A 7,982-nucleotide genomic window follows, 5' to 3' on the forward strand; every position below is an offset into this window, starting at 1 on the left:
TCAATATCTTGTCTTTTTAAATTCGCATAAGATTTATGTCGATTTGATGCCGCTTTTAATCTGTTTTTGATCAGCTTAACTTTCTCTTCAGCCTCTTTAATAAAATCTGGGCCTTCTAATTGATTCTTAGGTGATTCTAGCCAACAAATTGGTGTTCTGCATTTCCTACCATATAGAGCTTCATAGGGAGCTATTTAGATACTAGATTGGTAGCTATTATTATAGGTAAATTCGATCAAGGGAAGATACATTTCCCAGCTTCCCTCAAATTCGATAATGCAGCTCCTCAGCATATCTTCTAAAATATGAATTACACGTTCCGATTTCCCATCAGTCTGAGGATGAAAAGCAATACTAAAATTCAATTTGGTACCCAACGCTTCATGCAGCTTCTTCTAAAATCTGGATGTAAATCTCGGATCCCAATCAGAAATAATAGATAATAATACCCTATGTAATCTCATTACCTCAGAAATATATAATTCTGCATATTGTTCCATAGAAAAATCTGTTCTCACCGGCAAGAAATGTGTTGATTTTGTTAACCTATCCAAAATGACCCATATAACATCCTTTTTCCTTTGAGTAAGGGGCAATCCGGTAACAAAATCCATAGTAATTCTTTCCCATTTCCATTCAGGTATAGAAATAAACTGTAATAATCCTGATGGAAATTGATGTTCAGCTTTTACTTGTTGGCATACCAGACATTTAGAGACAAAATCAACTATTTCTTTCTTCATTTTCTTCCATCAATAGAATTATTTCAGATCGTAATACATTTTTCCACTACTAGGGTGAATGGCAAACAAACTCTTATGAGCTTCAGATAAGATTCTTTGTTTTAACTCTGACTGATTCGGAACATATAATCTTTTCTGAAATCTCACAACCCCATCTTCATCAACATCGAAGTCTTTACCTTTTCCATTTTCAACTCGTTTTTGGATCAATGCTATCTCTTTATCATCCTTCTGAGCGTCTTTTATCTCCTGAAGTAGGGTTGGCTGGACTTTCAATTCAGCTGTCAACTCACCTGTAGACTTCATTTTTAGGTGAACATTCATCGCTTTCAGAGCTACAAGTGATTTTCTACTTAAAGCACCAGCTACCACATTCGCTTTGCCAGTGTGGTAGTCGATTACACAATCATAATCTTTTATCAACTCAATCCACCTTCTTTGCCGCAAATTTAGTTCTTTTTGTGTCAACAAGTATTTTAAACTTTTATGATCTGTATAGATGTAACACTTTTCACCGTACAGATAGTGTCGTTATATCTTTAAAGCAAAGACCATTGCAGTTAATACTAGATCATGAGTAGGGTAATTCTTCTCATGTGATTTTAATTGTTGAGAAGCATATGCTACAACCTTTCCTTCTTGCATCAGAACATACCCCAAACTACTATATGAAGCATCACTATAAACCACATATTCCTTTCCTGATTTTGGTTGGATTAACACTAGGGCTTCCATTAATACTACCTTCAACCGTTCAAAACTTTGTTGGCACTTTTCTGTCCACTCAAACTTTACATCTTTTTGAAAGAGCCGGGTTAAGGGCAGAGCTAATTTAGAAAACCCTTTTACAAATCTTCTATAATCCCAGCTAATCTCAGAAAACTTCTAACTTCTGTAACAGATTTTGGAGTTTTCCAATTTAAGATAGCTTCAATCTTTTTAGGATCTACCTGAATACCTTCTACTGATATTATATGTCCCAAAAATGTCACCTCTCGTAGCCAAAACTCACATTTATTCAATTTGGCATATAACTTCTTTTCCCGAAGAGTTTGTAGTACGATCCGGAGATGCTTCTCATGTTCTTCCTCATTTTTGGAATAGACCAAAATATCATCAATAAATGCCACCACAAATTGGTCCAAGTATGATTGGAAACTTCTATTCATCAGGTTCATAAAAGCAGCAAGAGCATTAGTTAAACCAAAAAGCATAACCAAAAATTCGTAATGGTTGTACCTTGCCTAAAAAGCAGTCTTCGATATGTCCACATCTTTCACTCTCAACTGATGGTATCCTGACCTTAGGTTAATTTTTGAAAATATGCCATTGCCTTTCAACTGATCAAATAAATCATCAACCCCGAGTAACAGATATTTATTTTTCACTGTTACCTTATTTAGCTGGCGATCGTCTATACAAAGTCTTAACGAACCATCCTTCTTCTTTATAAACAAAACTGATGCTCCCCACGGAGATACACTGGGTTGAATAAACCCATTGTCTAATAACTCTTGTAACTGTACCTTTAACTCTTTCAATTCTGTAGTTGCCATTCTGTAAGGTGCTATAGAGGTTGGTGCAGTCTCCGGAATTAATTCAATCTCAAATTCTACTTCTTTTCCACGAGGCAAACTTAGTAATTCCTTTGAAAACAAATCTGGAAATTCTCGTACTATCGAAATAGTATCAATTTTTGAATCATTGATCTGAGTATCTACAACATATGCTAGGAAGGCAGATGATGAGTCCTCATTATGTAATTATTTTGGACTATATTTTTCTTATACTTGCTTAGTTTATTGATTATTTTTATATTTTAAATTAATTTTAGTTGATTTAATTTAATTTTATTCTTATTTTAAATATTATGTATTTTTAGTGTTTTTCATGCAGTTAATTTAATAAAAAAATTTTTATGTGGAATTTGCAGGTAAAACAGGTTTAGGAAGAAAACTGAATTTTTTTCAACTGGGACACTTCTCAGTGTTTTATATCAAACTCGGGCTACAGGACTCCGATTTAGACATATTTTATATTGATGTAAAGGGAATTTAAAGCTCCATTCACATACTAGAACATCAATATCAAAATATATTAAGAAGAAATCAGAATTTGGAGTTCAAGTTTTGAGGTTCACAATTTTTTTCATCGTCGTATTTTACGGGATTTAATGGTTCTCGCCACTCTTTATTCCTTCAAGAATTCTGGCATCGGCGAGCTCTATTGCTGTTGTGCATTTGCTTATACTTTCCTTTTTAAATTGGCAAGCATCGAAGCTGTCTTACACATTTCTAGTAGCCACTTAGGCTTCTATCTATACATATATTATACCATCTCGTGTCAAACCACAGTGTGCGCTTCACGCCCTATTGGTATATTCATATATTATTCATATAAGCCCTTTATCGTCGACCTTACATGCTTAAAACACTATGCAAATATGGTCGTCTACCTTGCCATGACCTCGTCATGGTCTTACCTTGTACTTGCCTTTGCAGGATTTTCTTACTCTTACCATGAAGGCGTACACCCATCCCTACCATGTTAGATCTTTTCATGTATTGCCTTAAGGCATTGCCTGCACACTTTAGGTTAGATACACAAAAATACATAATATAATCTACCATACTCGACGTTGTATGACAACATATCGTCATACTTTTTCATATCTTTCAAACTTTACGTTTTACTTATCTTTCACATAATATTTTTTATATAGGATTCGTCTATACTCGGTCTCGTTCTGAGGTTTGCCCTACTATCAACATATTATGCTAAATCTACACATACCTTTCTGTAACATCCCTATACTCTACCTGCGAATATAAGAATATTACATCTGATGTCAGACTTTTGCTGACTAAATACTTTTAATAAAACATTTTATTTTATCAGTATCTACTTTTTTATGACTTTTTATCTAAATTTAATAATATTGAACAAAACCAGGTGTTGTTATCTAAAAATTTTGTCCAAAAACTCATTTTTATATAAAACAAGGCAAGTATCGATATTTTTTTAGCAAGTATCGATATTTTCTCAAAGTATATTAGAAGTATAAATACTATTACGATGCACAATAAGCTACTTTCGGACCAACGCCAAGTATTGATATTTCCTTTAAAAAATTAGTTAAAATAATTTGAAATATTTATGTAATATCCTAAAATTTATTCAGGTATAAAATAGTGAAATTTGGTGATCAAATAGTTGGAAATGGAGTCTGAAAGAAAATATGAATTATTAGTACTATGGGGTAACAGAATTTGTGATCGAAGATATTTGAAAAGGTTTATGTTGTGAGAATTATATATTTAAAGTAGTGATTAAATTGAAAAAAGTAAGAAGCATTGGGGTCAAAGTGTGAAAATTAAAAGTTCAGAGGTTAAATTATAATTATGAAAAAAGTAAGGAGTTGAAGTGCAATTGTTCCAAAAAAGTGATGATTCATCATGGGAAATATAAAAAAAGATTATGGGCAAATTGGTGAATATCGGAAATAGATAAGTATTGACAAGGGTAAAATTGTGGTAAAGTGAAAAATAAAGGGCAAAATGGTAAAAAGCCATAAAAAATAATCATTATGGAAAAAGCTAGAATTTCTTAACAATGAAACTTGAAAATGGCTATAAATAAAGGAAATGGGCAGCTTCATTTACGTTAGTCTTTCCATACCCCTTCAACCCATATTTTGTTTCTTTTGTAAGTTAGTCATTCTCATTAAAATTGAGTGATTCAAGCTTCTACACTTCAAATTATCTTGAGATTTAGATGTAATACCATTAGTAAACAGCAGCAACGTGTCAATTTCAGAAGAAGGGCCTCCATTAATATGCTAAAGGAGAGAGAAAGAGGTGAAAACATAAAAAATTCAAGGGATTGAAGGAAAGGAGGAAGCCCAAAGGTGAAATCCATATTTTAAGAAGTAAGTACAACTAAACTAAAGCTTAGAATATTATTTCTGAAGTTTAATTATATGCAAAAATGATTATGTGATCATAAGGATTAAATTGTAAAAAGTGTAAAACTTAGATATGATGAGAAATGCTAAATTTGATGTATGTAGATGTGTAATTGTAATATATTATAATTATAATGATGTTAGAATGACATAGTGATGTTTGTAATGATGTATAATAGTTTATGAAATTAACAGTGAATTATGTATATGTGACCTTGAATAATAATATGTGTGAGACCAAAGTGAATAAATAAGTGATATATGATATGTAATCGACATGTAAGGAAATTAATGATAATTTCAGGAAATTTAGCATATTCTAAAGTGTGTTTATATGTATTAATGTGATGAAAATTATTGTTATGATGACCCAATTGTAAAATGAGTAAAAGTTATATGTGAATGATAATGTAAGAATTCGTGATAAATTATAAGAACATTTGATGAGTTATAATACATGTGACATGTAAAGTAAAAGAAAGAATGTTGATTATATGAATTATCCTTTGAGGACTTAATTGTTAAATGTATGAGAAATTGTATGTGATTGAATATGAGTTGGAAAATGGAATTTTATTGATATATTGCTCATGTAGACGAAATTAGAACTAATAAGATATAAATGACATGTCATTAAGGGATATTTAGTGTGCTCTTTGAGATAATTTATCGGTGTATACCGATTAAACACAGTGGTATCCAAGCACAGTGGTGCTCTCATCTCAGTATTTTGGCTACGAGCCTATCATATAATTTTTCATATATCCTATATATGTTCTGTTAAGTCTAGTGGGCTATGTGAGAGAGGTATGTGATCCTTAATAATTGATGTTATGAGATATGTGGATTAAATTGAGAATAATTGACATATTGGGACTAAATTGAGAAATAGTGATATGAGGATTAAATTGAGAAAAAAAATGTTAATTAAGAGTAAAATTCACAAACATACATCCAGGCCATTTTAATTGTTCTGTGTTGTAATTATAGATTTAAAATATTAATTTACATTTTAAATATTTAATTGTACTTACAAGCTTTCATGAGCTTCATGCGTATTTAATACGCGTAGGTTAAAAGTGGAGTATAGAAAAGTCGGAAGAGTTTTATGGCATCACTTCAACTGCAGCGAGAAGAAAGGGGTAATATTACCTTTTTGTATATTTTATTAAATGGCATGTATATATATATGTGTACATTGTAGGATTAAAATTGCAAAACTTAACAGTATTAATAGAAGAAGTACAAAGAATAAAAGAGAGAATATAAGGACGAAGAGATAATAGCTCCCGAAAGAGAATAATAATTAGTTCTGAAAATTCATTCACACACAAAAATAGGGAAGATCATCGAGATTCTACTTCTATTTCTTGTCAAGGGTTAAAGAGACAAGAAAACTATACACACTAAAGGAAATCATTTATTGATATTGGGAAATCTTGAAGAAGACCTATTCCTAAATATGGACATTATGGAAAAATTCATCATGGTACATACAGATTGTTATTTGGAATGTGCTTTAGATATGGAGCTAAAGATCATTTGTTGAAAGATTGCCCGACAAAAACAGAAACTCTGGTTGCACAACCTGTGAAGACTATAGCAGTTCAGAAAAAGAACAATCAGAAAGAACGAGCAGTAGTGATATGTAAACCAATCTGAATTTCAATATGTATTTCAAGATGAACCAGAAGGGAAATGATAAGACCAATGTAAAAACAGGTACTGCTTTTGACTTACTTTACTTATTTGCACAGAAATAGTGAAGAAAGAATAAGAAGAAAAATGAAGCTATTAGTAAAATGAGTTGTAAAAGAATTTTAAATTACAGTAACTTTTGTGACATGTTTGTAATATATGATATGATATTTAGTATGATGAAACCATTGGTATGGGGTAACAAATTTGATTGGAGTATATTTTGTTTAGAAATTTACTTTACTTATTTGCATAGAAATAGTAAAGAAAGAATAAGAAGAAGAAGGAAGCCATTAGTAAAATGAGTGGTCAATGAATTTTAAATTATAGTAACTTTTGTGACATGTTTATAATATATGATATGATATTTAGTATGATGAAACCATTGGTATAAGGTAACAAATTTGATTGGATTACATTTTGTTTAGAAATTTTATCATTGTGTTTTAAAATTATGCAATCATATGGGAAATTATGATGTGAATGAAATAAATAGTTATTGATTTGTCAGCCTTAAAAATGATTTATGATATTGTTTTTGTATCAATGATAAAAATTATTAGGTTGATTCATTTCATGAGAAGTTATAGAAGGATATTCATATCAATCATTATTTGAGGTAGCTTCTGAAGATAAAAGAGTATATGCAATTGTAATAGGATTAGATGAAATAGAATTTATTTGAAGTATTATTTTATTAAGGATTCTTCCTAGAATTCAATGATCAGTTTGAGTCAATAAATAGAATGTGAAAAGAAAAGTTTAGGAATTATCATGAAGATTTTGATACGGAATAAATATTTATCAGTTATCGAAATTATTAGTATTGAGAAAGCATGAATAGGATATTCCTTCTGGTATGCGAGTGAAAGAAATCTGAATGTGATAATTTTTGAAATGGTGTGAATTCAGGAAAGGTTTGAGATATGGAACTATAGTGTGAGAAGAAAGTCATGGCATTTGAATATATGTATTATTTGTAATAGTTTCAGAGAAAGGAATTAGAAAATTGATATAAACAAATAAATAAGAAGATAAAATAGTGGTATTGTAATAGTCCGATTTTTAGCGGTACCGAAAACGGTAGTTTTGGAGCTCCGTTTTTCGATGCTGAGTCAGTAAATATTATTTTTTAATACTTATAAGGTTATTATAGTATTATATTGAATTTTAGTTTAATGATTTTAGTTATTCAGATAATTAGACTAGGGATAAGTCTACTGATACAAAAGTTTGTAGTTTTGAAAATTGAGGTATCGGAATCTCGTTTCTATAAATTAAGGCTATAAATATTTTTATTAAATATTTACGGAGTTATTATAGAAGTGAATTAGATTTTTAATTGTAATTTTACAAATTACTGATTAATGGAAGTACAATGACTATTTGGTAAAAATCGCAAAAGTCGATTATCATTGATTCCGTTAGATAAGTGGATTAAAAACACTCTTGTAAGGACCAATTTGGTTATTAGTCCATTTGAGTTTAAGTGGACGTTGGGTGGCCCTTTGGTGGGTAAAATTTTGCTTTATTTTATATTATATTATATTATTTTATTTTATTTTTCCTTAATAGTT

Source organism: Gossypium arboreum, chromosome 11 (genome assembly GCF_025698485.1).
Source record: "Gossypium arboreum isolate Shixiya-1 chromosome 11, ASM2569848v2, whole genome shotgun sequence".
Taxonomy (NCBI): domain Eukaryota; kingdom Viridiplantae; phylum Streptophyta; class Magnoliopsida; order Malvales; family Malvaceae; genus Gossypium; species Gossypium arboreum.